At 32.9% G+C, this 18,217-nt stretch overlaps 1 long non-coding RNA gene across 1 annotated transcript; it reads right to left on the reverse strand.

The window, feature by feature from the left end:
• Positions 1–14,342: 14,342 nt before the first annotated feature.
• On the reverse strand, positions 14,343–14,799 carry LOC141621722 (uncharacterized). The gene is made up of 3 exons (XR_012532615.1): positions 14,745–14,799; positions 14,534–14,618; positions 14,343–14,414 (listed from the first exon to the last, which is right to left on the reverse strand). It is a non-coding gene; the product is annotated as an uncharacterized LOC141621722 (long non-coding RNA).
• Positions 14,800–18,217: the final 3,418 nt, after the last annotated feature.

Genomic DNA, 18,217 nt, shown 5'->3' on the forward strand with positions numbered 1-18,217 from the left:
GCTCTAAGCCTTGTATTGAGTTGTGACTTAAACACTCTCATTTAAGTCATATGTTCATTACTTTCCAGAAGTAACTTGAATCAAACAATTTCTTTGTAAGTTGCAAGCTCTTTACTTTCTGAAAGTAACATGAATTCATCATCTTCAACGAGTGATGAGTTCAACCTCCTAGGTTTTGAAGAAACAACATCATGTAGCCAAGAAAAACCAGTTTCTTGCGACATACAATTTTTGACACAATTCTTTTGTGGCTCTTTTGACACAATTCTTTTGTGGCTTTTGAATAATTTTTTCCACTCTGTCTTCTAGAAATAAACTTGTATTCTAGAAAGACAGCTTCACGAGCCACAAACCCGTTGTACTCGTGATTATTGTAAGGAAAAATAAGCATTTGTTTCTTGTGAAAAACTTACAAGCATGGTACCCTACCATTTCATATCTCATATGAATCGTTTTAGATTTAGTGGAAAAACAATTTAGACAATATGATAAAATCCCCAAAAGGATCAAGTAACTCAAAGTAACTTGATTAAAGTCCGAACCATATCGAATAGCGTTTGATTTCTTTATACAACCACACATTATCCCATAATGCATGCTAAGAGAGATTAATTTGTGATACTATATCACATTTCCTTTGGCGTATATCAAAGTCTTCACTTTGATAATCCCATCACGACTAAATCATGATTCCTGGAACTCTTTGAACTTCTTCAAAGATTTCTCTATTTACCTTATTAAGTGAACACATTAGTGTTAACTTAAATCGTTGGTAAAAGAAAAATGATCAACCTATTTGGATCAATGATTTACAACCTCGATCTCCTTTTCAACCAAAAAGCACGAGACATCTTGCTTTGAATACAAGATACGCATATACCATAAGATTAACAATCTAATGGTTCCAAGAGTACTCAATTACTCTTTGCGTTCATCATTCCAGAATTTAAGGTTTAATCTTGGGTTACCAATTTGAGTCTTGCATCATCTACATGATGTATCATTCTAGTTTGTTTTAGAATATATTCACCTTGATAATGGGCTAGCCATACATCAAATCGTGGTGTATAGGGTCACAAAAGTGAAACCTCTTTTGTATCTTAACAAGATTATATTCTTATTCAGAGTTTATGCACTTAATAGTCATAATAAAGGTACAACTATAAACCCAAAACTAGATTGATTACACAATGACTCTATCTCTTGACATTATTTGATGCTAGTCGTCATATTATAATCATCTTATGTATCGAATACAATGATGAAAACCTCCACTGGTTTCTAATATTGACGAAGTAGTACTAGCAAGATTTATGTTAATCAAATAAACATTTAAAGAAGAAGGTCCCATTAGATGTCCCACAACTAACTTGCTGATTCTTCAATAACTTGGGGTAGTTTCCTTTCTAGCGTCCAACAATTAAGACAATGGAAACTTTATCGGTCGGGATTGATAGGTTTAGTATCGTTATTCTCAATAACTTTACTTTTAACATTACCTTGTATCAATTCCATTCTAATTTTACTTCTTTGAACCTCGTCCTTTTCTTAACGGTTAAGAGAATGCTCCCACTCATTTCAATGAGTCTTTGCTTAGAGAAGCAAAATTGAATTTCATGAAGACTACTCTTCAATTTATTCGTTTAGTCTTAAAACTTTCATTGAAGTGGTTGCGGTATTTTGGTCAATTTTGATTTCCTACAAATCTAGTTTACCAAAATGATTTAACGTTTCAAAGTGCTTAACTCAATTAAGCATATGAGAAACAATTCATTGCAAGTAGATATGTTAGTCAAGAATAAAAAACCCTTTTGATCACGAATAACTTTTATCTATACACTTCACAAGAGATCCTTGTAATGGATATTATGTGGTTTTTAGAAGAAAATTCAAATTTGTCTTTAGTTACGATGCTTTAATGGAGATTTGAATCGAAATGATATCGTATATAAATTGTGGTGAAGAAATAGAACGATGCGAACGATGCGACAACGGAATGATGAAAACTAACATTTATCGTTATAATGATACTTGTAAACAAGTAAAACATTTATATAGTGACCTCTACCCAACTATGATAAATGATTCCAAGATCCAAATTCATATTAACTTGGGCACGCTTTGGCGATACAACCCTTATCAATATAACTCGGTGGATTAACTCTTTAATCGATTCTACTTTTAGAACTCTTGGTCGACAAAATTACATTAATATTTATCTTTAGCCCAAAACACATCCGGCTATGGTCGAGAATACTTTTGTTGAGTTCAACCCAAATTTCGAATAAATGTGTCCATGATCCAAATTCACATTAACTTGGGCACGCTTTGGCGATACAACCCTCATCAACACGAATTCGGTGGATAGACATTTATCACCCACTTCCCCTACGTAACAAGGTTTGTATCCCGGTTTGGCCGAGCGCACTCCCTCACGAAATAGGTTTTCATGGTTTCTACTTTTTGGTAAGGCTAAGTCTCAATTGTTTATTTTAGCGAGAGGTCATGTCAATTTATTATCTATCACGTTTTAAGTGAACTAAAGCGGTGAACTACGATAATTGTAATTGACACGGTCGATAAACTCGATTTAAAATGCATGTTTAGTTATGGCGATTTAGCGATGCATGCAACATATAAATAAAATGCAAAGCATAAAAATAAAATCCTAGTATGGCCTTTCTAAAAATAGTAAATCTAATAAACTATTACAAATGCGGAAACCAACTCCTTTGGTCCCTTAAACTTCGGTCTTGGCACGCATCTCGAGGTAACACCGTCTTCATGGAAACTCCCGAAAATTACAAATAATAAATAAAATTATATAACTTCCTATTATACATTTGTAATAAAAATAAATCTGTTAAATTACAAACGGTGATACGAGATCACAATAATTACAACCGAATCGATATTCCCATACATTCCGGGTAATACCAACTAAAAACTAAGGCCATACTAAGTGAAATTACATAATTCAAAAATTACATAAAATTAAAATATGACAATCATAAATAAAATGTAGCATTATAATATGTATGAACATGCTTAAATTTTATGCTAAATCGCCTATTATGAGCCAATATCGTATATTTTATCGGTTTTTATGAATTTGCGTGATTTAACTTATTAAAATCACAATAATTACATAAATTCATATTTATGTTCAAGTTAATTACCCTAACCATCTTAGGACTCAAAACTAAGTCCTCACTAAAATTTTGACAATAATTAAACTTGATTTCTTAATATTGTTCATTATGGACCAAAATTACAAAATTATGCTATAAACTTCAAATTAAATTATAAAACTTTTCAAATTATTTCAAAATTTGAAATTTAAATCCATGAACATTCTGGAAAAATACCATGACACTCATAATGTTCAAAACTTAGGTTAAAATTTTCGAAAATTGTCAAGAAAAACAATGTTGCGGTTTATCGGTTTTAACAAATATGACCATTAAAATATGAGAAAATTTATTTTCATCAACTTTTTACTTTTAGATCTGAAATATATGATAAAATGCAACATGTGACGTTTTTCTTTAGTCATGAAATATGTTTTATTATTATATACTAAATAAAGTCACTATTTATTGAATTTTTACTCAAAAATTCATAAATCATGCAAAAAGACTTCACTATAGCCAAATATTTTACACACATATTGAAAAATTGCATGTAACAACATACTAAATTTCCATGACAAGATTCTAAATATAACTCATATTAACCTATTTACCCATTTAAATACGATTTTAGCTTATAAAATTCATATTTTGAGCAAAACAACTTATATCAACATGAAAATTTACAGGCCATCCGTAGATAATATATGTGAAAACATATCTAAAAACCACTGAAAAATTCGAAGTTTAGCTATTTTTCGTCCAAAAATGACATTTTTCTCATAAAAATTACATTTTAATGCCAATAATATATAAAATGAACAATAAAATCCATAAATCATCCCATATTACCTAAAATCCATTTAGGACCAGAAAATTTTAACATGCAAAATTATTTCGTGATTTATCAACATAAAACACAAATTTCAATTTTTATTCGTTAATCGTATTATCTCGGAAAAACGATCCCGATCTTGCATGAAACAACCATAAAGCTATGATACCACTTGTTGGAAATCATATTTTAAATATCACATATTATAGTTTAAAGTTTTAGTCATAAAAACTTAAGGATCTTATGCATGCAAACTTAATAAAAAGAGATGGAAAAACGATTTCTCACCATCTTATTTTCGGCCGTTTTGGGCACAAGTGAAGTCTCCTACCTCACTTGTTCTTGAGCTTTCATATGTTAGGATGATCCTCCAAAGACTTCAAGTATAGAAGCCGCCCCTCTTGATTGCACCCAAGATTATCCCTTATCTCTACTAAATAATATGTGCTAGATATTTATTTAGTAGTTTACCTTAAAATTGATTACTAATACTCATATATTACATTAATAATATTAGTAATATGATTGAACAATTTAGATTAAATCTTCTTATATTTTTGATGAAGATTAAAGAGTAGAGAGAATAATGCATAACCTTTGCATGTATTTTGAATGGACAAGAATATAGAGAATGAATAGAGAACAAAAGTCCTCTAAAGTGGAGGAGGCCACCCGGTTTTAGGAGTGGTAGAGGACCAATATATGGTCCTTCACTTTTTCTTTTGTTCTTATCAATACCTTAGGCTTGTAAGGCTAGGTGTAGATTAGGTATCATTAGCTTATTTTATCTCATAAAATAATTCACCCACTAACACCCATTAGTCTCATTATTTCGGTCCATTTATATAAAATGGACTACCATTTTATTTTGTCAATTTGTCAATTGTCACACAATATGTCACATGTAGTATGTTACATGTTATTAATTAATTTAATGCATATTTATCACATAAATATCATTTTATGAATTAATTAAATTTCATACAACAAATTGACTAGTGATACTTGATCATATAAATAAAATGGGTCATATAATTATAATTCACAACATCTTGTAATTATAATTAACCATTCATTCTTATCTCTATTGTTTCTCAAACAATAAGTAATTTTAGTAATAAAGTATTTCAATTACTAAAATAAATCTTATTTAATCCAATTACAATAAGATATCAATATTCTCTCTCACAAATTGAATTGTTCAATTTTAAGGAATTGATTAACTTGTATTGTCATACAATTTTAAGGGATCAACTGACCACCACCGTCCCATGACAGTAACGTCAAACTCTAGCAAGCCAATCGTTACCGATTAATGTTGATCAGTTGACTATAAAATGAATCATCCCTTACGTATTCTTAAAAATGAGATTTAAACATGTGATCATCATGATCGACAATTGTGATCGCATTATTGTCTGGGACACTCCAACATACGCCACATCCGAGGTATGAGGAATATGAAGACCGCATGGTATGATCTTTCCAATCTCCTTTTTCCTCTCTATGTTAATGACTATGTGGCTTTATTTTGATTGATGCGGTACAAACCAATGTGATTCTAGGAGTTGCATTTAGTTTATATGGCATGCTAGTTGATAGAAGCATTTGCATTAGGTTGTATAAATGTTAGTTGCATCATGGCATGTTACTGCATTGTAGGAAAATTTTTGTGATAACATCTATTTGGGAAGCTTGACAAGTGTATATAAGGCCCTTGTAGATACTTTTTCTTCTTAAGACTTTGCTCATTAGAATGCTTCTAAAACACCTTAGGATTTGTCATACTATTATCCTTTGACCCATGGATTAAGGCCTAGTCAAGAGTACCTTGTGGTGTGATAACTCCTTGACTACCGTTTATTCCAAGGTGACCTTTAAAACCATGCAACCATCTTCCACTTCTATCACATTTTGTCAACAAAAAGGGAATGGGCACAAAAATTATCAAATTGAGTTCAAACAATTAAAAATGAAAAACAAGAAGTTTGCAAATTGCATCAAAGAAAAGAGGAGTACAAAAATAAGAACTCCTATGCTTTAATAAAAGCACCCTCGTTAATAATTGGGGTGACTTTGAAAATGTTCAAAAATGCAAAAAGTTTAAATTGTCAAGCATCAAAATGCCAAACATCAAAGAAATGGCAAAAAGAAATTGTTCTCAAATGTCAAATGCCACAATAAATTGGGGGGGAATAACAACAAAATCAAAAGCAAACTGCCATCATGAAGCTCAAAATACATTGATCCCTTTTTCCATTGAACCCACTTTTATGCATGGTGGAGAGGGGACGACCCTTCTTCTTGTCTAGGCAAGAAGGGGAATTCCGCAATCCTACCGTGTTTCTAACACCATAAGGAGACTACTCTTGACGAAAGCATTTTCTGATTGAGGACAAAGGTACCCTAGCTTGACACAACTTGGAGGTGATTTATTGGTATCCTCCTAGGCTTAGTAGTTTGAAGAAACCATATCTATAATGGAGTGTATACCTTTAGATTGTTTCCCTTTTAGATAATTTCCGCCACTTAGATGAGGAAAGTGGCTACTCTTTTGTAGATGCATCCATTACTTATTTTGTGTGCTTAATACTTGGATGCATCACCATTTTGGCAAGCCCCACCTTGCCTTGCAAGAAAGCATCCTACCTCATGGTTGTCTTGTTGTGACTTGAAGGGGCGGAGTGAGACCCGCTAATTGTCTCATATCAGTTATATTAGTAGGCTAGTTTAAATAAAGGTCCTACTTTTAGTCACCTCTTTACTCAGGACGAGCAACTGTTCGGTTTGGGGATGATTGACGTGACTCATATTTGAGCACATTTAGTCCCCGAATTAACCTCGTTCCTATGCTTTTTAGCACATATTTGGGTCATTTATTATCTTTAGTTACCCATTTTGCATATTCTTTGAGGTTTTGTGTCCTTGGTAGGAGAGGATGGCTAACCTTGCATTTATTAGGCGAAATGGAGCTAAATGGATCGCATCCAATGACCAAGCTGTTGGAGTATGTGTCTTCAACAATAGTGCGATAACATTTTTAAATCTCAAGTGAAGAATACGTAAGGGATGATTCAATTATAAGTCAACTAATCAACATTAATCAGTAATGATTGGCTAACTAGAGTTTGACATTATTATCGTTTGACGGTGGTGATCAGTTGATCCCTTAAGGTCACACCTAAAGGATGAGACCCAAATAAATAATTAATTAATTGTATTCGATACGGGTTAATTAATCCTTTATTTATAAGAGTTGGATTTTGTATCTTATTGTAATGTGATTAAATAAGATTCGATTTAGTGGATTAATATATTAATTTACTAAATTATGTTGAGGTTTTATAAATATTTCGAGGTAGAGGTAATTAGTTATTTACATTTATAAGAGGTTGTAAATTTAACTAACTAGCTATTATGGGACCCATTATATGTTGATATAATGGCAAAATATTACTTAATAAATTGAGTGAATATATGTTTATTAATTTGTCACATAATTGTTATGTGATTATATTAATACTTGATTACGTAATATAATTAAACATAAGACTATTAAGCATTTGTGTGACAAATATTATAAGATAAAAATGGACCCATATATACTCAAGTGCACCGTCCAAAAATGTGAGCATGCTTGAGTTTTTGGTTTTGTTATTTTGTTGTTGGAAAGATGCTCCAACATCTTATGACATTCTTTATTCATGCTAGCCTACTACCTACACATAAAGAATATTGCATAAGACAAAATGAGAAAACCAAAATGCTCTACATAAGGAGCATTTGGACGGCACATGTATAGGGGTAGAGGAGATATAATTGTTGTTCTCATATTTTTACTCTACCTTTCTCTCTAAATATCACACATGCAAATCCTCTAAACTCATATATATTCATTTTACTAATGTTTAGAAAATATTACTAGTGTAGTAATATTAGTTATATTAGTAATTATAAGGGAATATTACTACCTAATGTCTAGTTAATATTAGTAGTAATTTTGGGTCAAATCTTGAGTGCAATCAAAAGGAGAGCTCCTAATATAGAGTCTTGGAGGATCATCATAATACTTGTCATAGCTCAATAACAAGTGAAGGTAGGAGACCTTACTTGTGCCCATTTCGTTCCATACAACAATAAGGAACATTTTTTTCTTCCTTATTTTTTTATTTTGTTATGCATGCACTAGATCCACTATGACAAATTTAATATGTTGATTATATCACTATTAGAAATGTCTAATAATAGGTATAGGATGTTGCATGCATAATCGATTTATAGTTTTTTCGAGTTATTAGTAACTTAATTAAAACTAAAAATTTGTGATTTATTAGATAAAGCCACGAAATATTAATGCACGTTATACATTCTGGTCCTAAAATATATTTATGTCATTTTTATGATTTATGGTATTTTATTGTTCATTTTAATGATTTTTAGTTATTTTATTACATTTTAATGGCTAAAATGGTATTTAAAATGCTAAAAATAGTTAAACATAGTCTATGACCTTGAAATTTTTATATGACCTTGCATGCATATTTTACTTATTTTAGGTAAAATTTCGTATAAATTTGATTTATTTTGCATGATTTATGATTTTTATGCGATAAAAATGGATTAAATGGAGGTAAATTGTTTAAAAATAGTTAAACTTCGAAACAGGCCATGAAATTTTAATATGTTGTCACATGCATATTTTACTCACAGTGTGTTATAAAATTTAAGATGAACTTGATTCATTTTGAATGATTTATGAATTTTTTAGAGTAAAAATAACATAAAAAGTGACTATTTTAGCAAAAATAGCTAAAACAAATTACATGGCATGAGAAAATTATTTTAGGTTCCATTTATATCCCACTTATCAGATCTAAAGTTGTAAAATTGATTAGATTAATTTTTGTATGCTTTAGATGTTTTATTTGATAAAACTGATAAATCGCAACTACTTTTTCTCGAAATAAATTTGTAACTTTTAACCATGATTTTTAACATTCTGAGTGTCATGGATATATTCCAGAATGCTCAAAAATTTAAAATTCAAATTTTGAAATTATTGTAATTTAATTTGGATTTATTTCATAAATGTTATGATTTTAGGATCAAAATTAGCATAAAATTATATCAAGTTGAATTGTTGTCAAAAAATTGAGTAATGACTAATTTTTGAGACCTAAGAGTGTTAGGATAATTAACTTGGACTAAAATTAGATTTTAGTATTAATTTACGATTTTAATAAGTTAAAAATCGTGAATGTCCATAAAACCGGGTTATGTATATGATATAAGTTTAAACAAGGGGATTTGGCACATAACTTGGCGTGTTAGATACATATTATAATGCTGCATTTTTCATTGATGAATGTCATATTTTATTTAAATAATTTTGAATTATGTAATTTTATCTTAGTATGACCTTAGTTTTTAATCGATATTACCCGTAACGTAAGGGGATATTGATTCGGTTGTAATTTAATGTGATCTCGTATCACTATATTTATTTTTATTTTTTATTTTTACCAGCTTTTCATATTAAAAATGTATAATAGGAATAGCTATGTATTTTTATTATTATTTATAATCCCGGAGTTCCTTCAAGACGGTGCCATTCGGAAAGGCGTTCCGACAAAGACGGTGTTCTTGGGAGGCGTGCCACTTGAATATTCAAGGGACCAAAGGAGTTGGTTTCCGAATTTGTAATAGATTATTTGATTTTCTATTTTAGGAAGGCCATACTAGGAATTTATTATTTGCTTTGCATTTCTTTTAATATGTTGCATGCATCGCCAAATCGCAATAACAACACATGCATATCATATCGAGTCTTCGACCATGTCAATTATAATTATCAATAATTCAACTTTTAGCTCACTTTAAATTGATAGATAATAAATTGACAAGACCTTTACTTTTAAAAGATTGAGACTTAGCCTTACCAAATAGTAGGAGCCCATGAATCTCAATTTCATAAGGGGTACAATACGATTTTTCGGGGTGCTTCTATTGACGTTGGGTAAGTGGGGGTAATAAGTAGTTATTACACTTCTAAAGTTTGGTTGATCTCAACGAAGGTATTTTGCGATCGTAGCTGCAATAGGTTCGGGCTAAAGAAGAATTTAATGTAAAATCATCGACCGAGAGTTCTAAATGTAGAATCGGTTAAGAGGGTTGACCCACCAAGTTATATTAGTAAAGGTGTAGAGGGCCCGTTGGCTCACATCCAAGTTAATATGAATTTTAGGTCTCGGAATCATTTATTATAGTTGGGTAAAGGTCACTATATAAATGTTAAAACGTGTTTTAAAATATTAACAAGTTTTGTTAAAACGATAAATGTTTACAATTCCTTCATTTTCTATTTTGTAGTCAATTTGATTAGTTTGCAATGTCGACTTCAATTTCATCCGCATCAACTAGCGCAAATGCTCCATCACTCCCCAATGCTTCTTGGCTCCGATCCTTTATGGATCGATGTAAACATGAAAAAAATGGTTCTAACTTCGCCGATTGGGATACGCAACTCCGTTTGGCCGCGGAAGGTGACGACAAGCTTCGTTACCTTAACGAAGCCGCTCCCACCACACCTACTACTAGGTCAACCACCGTTTTAAGGGAAGCCTATGAGGGCTACCTAAAAGAGTCGGCTGCTACCAAGAACGTCTTGATTTTCTCTATGGAGCCCGATCTCCAAAGGAGTGCTATTAAGATGAGCACGGCCTATGAGATCTACACCAAGCTTGTGACTATGTTTTTGCAAGCTCCTAGGATAATCCAATATGAGGCGCCTCCGCATTTTTCGAAATCAACATCAAAGAGGGCCAAAAGGTTAGCCCTCATGTGCTCAAATTGATTGAGCTTGTTGAGACTCTTAAGATCCAAGGGGTTGACATTCCCGAACAACTCGTTATAGACCGAGTTTTACATTCCTTGAACAAAGTCAAAACTTATGTGCAGTTTAGGGTAAACTACAATATGCAAAATATGAAGACTACAATATGCAAAATATCAAAGCTGGAAAGGTTATTCCAGTAGGTAATAAATAAAATTCTCCTTATCATTTATGTTTTGAATTTCAATCTCAACTTTGGTATTTGGATACAAGTTGTGATTCTTACCTATTTTAACTTGTTTTTAAGGGCATCCGAGCAAAGACAAAGGTAAAGACAAGCAAGCCTACGGAGGATCTTTGTTTTATTGTTGTATTTTGAACTTATTGTTTTAGAACTCTTTTAATTTCCTAGTTAGACATGGAAATTAGTTTATTTCATTTTGTTTTCAAGGACAAGAAGTTGTATTTGAATTTTAGTGGCTTGGTTTGCAACCCAAGTCACTCGGTTTATGGAATTTTTCGTTCTAAAACTTGTCATTATACACCTTTCATATCAAAACATAAATTATGTTGACTTAAACTAATCATAAAAGAATTACAACGATGGGATCATTGTAATTAGTTCATAAGCCATGAATCTAATTCTCACTTATGCTTTTGTGACTTAATATCACATCTTATTTGATATAAGAAAGAATGATTATAAAGTCAAAAAGAGTTATTTGAACTCTAAAAGGGGAAATTTTATAAACCAATTGGCTACGCCACTTATAAGACTCGATACGAGCTATGGGAGGGCTTAAGACCTTAAGATTGTATATGACATGGATATGAGTCAAATTCTTTGCCTTGCAAGGATTAGTCTACCTTGAAGCTATATTATAATGTCTTTACAAAAGAGTCATCTATTAAGGTTATAATATACGGTATCTTCTTCCTTCACAATCATAAGCCTAAAATTGTTTGTTGCTTATAGGGCTATCTTTCGAGAAAAATAGATGTATTTTTTCAAAAGATAGAGTGGGAGAAATTTAGCAACAAACATACAACTAGTTGGGAACTAGTGAGGAGACAAAAAGAGAGCATTCTTAAGTGAAACTCGCGACATATGAGGAGACCAAAAGAAAGCTTTCTTGGGTAAATCTTTAGACTAGTGAGGAGACCAAAAGAAAATGTTCTTTACATAATAAGATTATGAAGTGATTGAATCACGTAAATTCAATTCTATTTTACATAAGAGCCGAATGAACCAAAGTAAAATCTGTGCAAAAGAATAAATTTGTTTTGAGTTGCATAGACAAACATAAAAGATGCCTACCAAGCTAAGTTAATATGTAACTATGCTAAGATCCATGTTATCGTTGCTACACCTCATTGTGTATTAAAATCAATTTCTAAATAGGTATTTAGAAAGGGGTGTGTGTGTGACATAAGCACAAGGTTTTAATTAACACTTAAGATAGCAATGATCTTTTCAATCATGTGATAATAAAAAGGTTTCACTCGAGTTGTCGAGAGACCATGTGTATGCATGGATTTCAGTGGGAGTCAAAATTCCCATGTTTACACATGAAATTCAGTGGGAGAGATTGTCTTCCATATTGATGTCATATCACTCATTAAGGATGACATGGTAACACTACCATCTATAAAGGAGTGTTTTGGTCTTCAATTCTCAATGAAAGATGACATATAGCATTCCAAAATTTCAAATCTATTATGACATAGGGAATTTTAGATTGGCACTTAGATAAGTATCCTATATTGATAAGATTCTTTATCTGTTTAACATCAACAAGGTTGAGTAGGTTATTCATATTGTTGAAAGTGGAATTACTATGATAGAGTCATAGTCATTCACTAAACCTAAATAAGTTGTTGATCACATGAAATCGATTGCTAATGTTTCCGCCATTAGAACGATCATGTATGCCATTATATACACATGCCGTGATGAATCATATGCTTGGAGCATAATAAGTCAATAACAAGTTAATTCGAATGAAGGTCTTTTGAAAGCCTTAAAGAACATCCTTTTGTAGGATTCGTATATCTCTTATTAGACATTTCTAATAACTCTATATTTTAGTTTCGTCATAAAACTAATTAGATCTTATGCATGCATAACATTATAATGCAAAGTAAGAAGAAAACTGATCTACTTACAATGAGGGCCGAATGGATTATACTAATTTGAACTCCTTCCAAATTAGTCTTCTTTAAGAAAAACCAAATGTACCAAGAAAACCCTTAGATCCAATGGTAGGATCTACTCCTCAAGGATTTTTACCAAGGTAATCCCTCTTAATACTTTTACTAATTTGTTACTAGAAATTAGTAGAGTACCCTAAAATTAACAACTAATATTATTGTATACTACTACTACTAGTAATGGGAATAATATTAGAGATATGTGAGTTATTCTTTCATATTAGTTATTCACAAGATCTAGAGAGAATGTAGAGAAATTATCAATATAATTATGTTGTAACACTACTACAGATACAGCCTATAACAACGGGTAAAAACCGTTGTAAAATAAAAAAGCGGACGTTGTTAAAGCGGCCGTTGTAGAAGGTATTTACAACGGTTTGCTTATTTAGTGAAACCGTTGTCTAAAGTATTCACCACGGTTAAAAGCCGTTGTTGTTGGGTGTTCTCCGTTGTGGAAAGTGTTTCAAAATTTTGGAGGGAATAATATAACAACGGTTGTCATATGTATAACCGTTGTTGTAACTTTCCCTCCAAAATTGTGAAGTCTTTTGACAACGGGTTTATGGTACATACCCGTTGTTGAAATTTTTAGTAACAACGGTTCTTTGTTTAATACCCGTTGTTGTAATTTTACCTCCAAAATTGTGAAGACTTTTAACAACGGTTCTTCGATTAAAACCTGTTATTGAATATTATGCGCGGGTATTTGTGAATGTCATTTACAACGGTGTTATTTTTATTAACCGTTGTGAAAGGTATTCACAACGGTTTTTTTTTAGTAACCGTTTTTATTACAAACTCCTAATGTTTTGAAAAAATAAATTTGTTTCATGCCATTCAAAACCCGCATATGTCAAAAAGACCATATACCAAAGACTAAAGATAAATCACAAATGGTTCATCGAACTCAATAGATTCAATTCAACCACAACAAGAAATGCATCATATATATATATATACTTACAAGGAGTTGAATTTACATGAACTAATCATTCCCTAACTTCAACAAAAAATTTACTAATAAGTTGATCTAAACTCTGAGTATCATGCATTTCTAATATATTCTAAGACGTAGTTGCCCCACATGTCTCTTACCTCGTCTATATCTACACTTGAGTACTTGCTCAATCTTGTGACAGACGGGTTGATTGCATACTCATGGAAAAAACAAAGAGAAGACATTATGGTATATATAGCAACAAGCAAGACAACATTAGCAACATCATGGTATATATAGCAGCAAGCAAGACAACATTAGCTCTAATTTAAAAAAAAGTAATAAACACATGTTTAAATTATTACTAACCTTTTCTAGAATAACGAGATATCTTCGCCTAATAATCTCCAACATGAACCGACAAGCGTAGTATCCACATTGTATGCTATCTGGCTGGCGAGGGGCCTATTATTACATAAAAAAAACAGACGAGAGAAGGCTCACATCAGAATCTTGAACTTTAGGTATTGTATTAGTATTAAACACAGATTTTGCACTTAATGTTATTGTATTTGAGCACGTACCCCTGTTATCGTAATAAAATCAGGGCCAACATCAGAATCTTCCGTGGGTTGATCCTGCTCGTTTGCTCTTTTCTTCTTAAAGGCCCTTTTTTTAAAAAAATAAAAAAGGAGGCAGAAACTAATTTTTTTAGGGGCAAAAATATGAAAGAGCTTTTTTCTATAAATAAAAAATGAAAATGTTATTATAAATAAATCAGTATTATAAACTTACATATTAATCAAGTGCTTAAAAGTCTCGCTTGGTTGATGATGTAAAGAGTCCAACCGTAAAAACTTTATTCCTTGTCGGCATGATGGTTGCTAGCACCCAATGAGTCCTACATCAAGAGACATCATCATTATTAACAAGTACATATATTAGTTATGAAAATGCAATTGTAGGGGGAAACGTAATATTAATTTGTTTATTACCCTTTTTCATTATAAGCGCCAAAAATCAGCTTCTTGGTTGTCGCCAATTGCTGAGCAATATAATCTACCCGTTGTTCGAACGAGAAATCCGGAATAAATAAAGATAAAACATAGGGGCACAGGAATCCGTATTGATCAGATGGAATATTCTTCTCGGGGATCACTCTGAATTTCAATATCCTACATTATTACGGTATTAATTACGGTATTTAAAACACTATCTAGTAGTCAGAATATTAGACTATGAAATTATTTATTAAGAAACTTACTTCATCCAAACAAATATGTGTGATATATCAATCTGGTCTAGGCCAACCCATACGGCTAGCAGATCCCATGATATAAGCGCTTGGCGCTCAGCCCCTAGAATATCCTCCTCGAGCGGAATAACAATCACTTGCTCGGTGGCTATGCGATGGCCAGCCTCCTCATGCAGTCTAATCATCGTCACCGTTCTTACTTTTTGCATGTAATCCTTCCCTTTATATTGTGTGGAGTTTAAACTCCTAACTTTCAGGTCCAGGAAAGAATGAGTCTTTGATTTTGTGCTACTACCACCAGCCTACACATGTAGTAGATAATTAAAATAATAAAAAATCCAAAGGTAACATATCCTAGTTGGAGTAATAAAAATAAAAGCGTACTTAATTAAATACCTCGTCAACCTGCTCTTTCAATGATGAGGTAGTAGTAGCAGGTAAGACTGGGGACTTAGGCTTATCAGTCTTTTTTGTCCCCTACACAAAATTACCATGCCTTTTATAAATACAGACAAAATATAAATAAAGGGAGCGAGGTTAATTTTTAAAAAAATGGAGAAGTTAATTAAATACCTCATCAAGTTGTTGTGAAGTCGAGGTCGTTGGCATGTCTGTGGACTTAGGCTTATCCGCCAAAGCCGTCTTTTTTGTTCCCTACAAAAAAAAAATAACATATAAATTTAACATATAAAAACATTCAACAATTAAAAATGTAACATATATATAAAGGTATTTCTTCTAACCCCAATCGCTTTCATTTCTTTGAGGCGGCAGAGATATCTTCGCCAAGTAGATGTGAGTTTCAGGCCATTGGATGAAACTTCCAAGCGCATCTCCCGGAATGGTAATGTCGTCACGAATCGGGACAGCAGTTGAAAGTTTTCATGGCCTGGAAAGACCGTAGTTATCTCTACTATTCTATGATTCGGCAAAAGTTTTTCGCCATGAACTACGCTTTCATTCGCTTGCATTTGGTTTCTACGAGACCCCGGCCAACACGCACATGTGGCTTTTCGGTTTAGGGTCAGCAAGAATAATCGGCCTCTTGTTTACGGCCTAAAGAATATACACATACATTATTATATCTTTGCAAAAACGCTTCAAATTCAAAAGATTTTGCAAAAACGCTTTCTCTCGGCCGATTTTTGCACAAACTTCAAATTCATATAAATTTAACTAATTAAACACTTCATGCATACCTTATCGAAAACAGGAACCGACTTGAAGGGGATGTATCTTTTTTTCCATCACCGTCTTCTCAAGTTGCATCTCCTTTTCGGACCCATTATTTACCTAATAAAATTAACCAATTCAATGGCACCATGTCGGGTTATAGCATTAGAGCCGGCAAAGAACACACCCCCGATCTTACCCAAAAAAAAAAACAAAAAAAATAAGGAAGTATTAGGTACCGATCGGCTTTAGTTGTTACAACTTCGAAGCATTATTAGGTACCGATCTTTCTCGAATCTCGTTGACCGATACTTCCTTCTCATGTATTGCCAAGGTAGTAGCGGCCTCTTGACCAATCTGTTGTACCTTATTATTACCCCCTTTAGAAATGACATCCTCCATCATCTTCACTTCTTCTTCGGAAAGCTTACCTCCAAAGATTCAGCTTTAGTAGTACGGATGCCATTAATCAAGTCGCTTGCCAAGAATGTAATGTGTCAGCAATTTTTATCCCAACAATAACATGTGAATCGAACTTAAATGAAAATAATAGAATAAATGTTACCATGTCACCTTCTCGGACTTAGTCTTCCTTTTCTTCTTTATCTCGGGCGCTTTTCCCATAATATTTCGTTACTCCAACCTGTAACGGACGCCCCTCAAACGACCTGGATGTTCGGGTCGGCCGATCGCTCTAGCAAGAACGTCATTACGACCACCGGGAGTGAATTTCCTTCTTCTACCTCTTTCAATACGTTGTCCTATAATATATTAAATAAACTTCAAATTATATTTGTGACTAAAATAATAAAGTTAGTAATGAACTCGTCTTAATAAAATAATGCTTACTATGTTGGCCAAAACTTCCTCATCATATTTGTCACGCGACGATCGGGATCCTTTAGGCGTGTGCCCTTGTTTATAAGTTACATGCCGATCCACCTCTTTCACTCCCTTTGCCACCTACACATTAACATGGTAACATTTATACACGTAAATGTGTATCAATGAAAGTCCAAGTGTGATTAAAAAAATAAAGTCTCACAGGGAATAATGCATGCTACTTACGAGGTCCTCTTCTATCTTTCTCGAATCGCCGAGAACCATAGAATTTCCCCTTCTTGCATGAAATGTTAGCACGATTTCTTCCGCTAACGGCCTTCAAATAATTATATAAAAGCGCAAGTAGATGAGATAATAAAAAGATTATATAAAGGACTCATTAATTAAAAAAATGATAGGTAAATCGTTAAAAGGCGAGGATATTTAACTCCGAAACTTCTCGGTAGTTCTCATCTTTTTGAAAAGATCCCATTCTTCCTACTTGATGGTGGGACACTTGTTTTCCGGTGGGCTCTTACGCATCTCCCCGTTGCCTTGTCCACATACAACCAATCCCTAGCAACGCCACACCTCCACCGCTCGTGGACATCCGCTGCCTTATGCATTAAATACTCATCATGGCTTTTATCGGGTATAATAAAGCCTTCCTTTACACGAGCCAAGTATAACTCCGCCAATTTTGGATTCAAAGTTCTAACATCATCTAAATGGATAGGCACAAACTGTCTTGTGCAAGCACCAATCCAACTGGAGAAAAGACCCGCATTTGGACCAAAGAGGGAAACCCATCTCACTCCATGTTATTTGGAACGGTTGTTTAGCGGCTATAGCTGCAAGGACTTTCTTGCACTTCGTAGCATCCCTCTCACCAGGCTTATTATCACCAGGCTCATTATTCTTTTGACTTCTTTTACGTTTTTCACCCATGATAATCCTAAAACCCAAATATGAATGATATAGCTGGAAATGAACAACTTAACAACGTACATGCGTAGTA

This window comes from Silene latifolia, chromosome X (genome assembly GCF_048544455.1).
Source record: "Silene latifolia isolate original U9 population chromosome X, ASM4854445v1, whole genome shotgun sequence".
NCBI lineage: Eukaryota > Viridiplantae > Streptophyta > Magnoliopsida > Caryophyllales > Caryophyllaceae > Silene > Silene latifolia.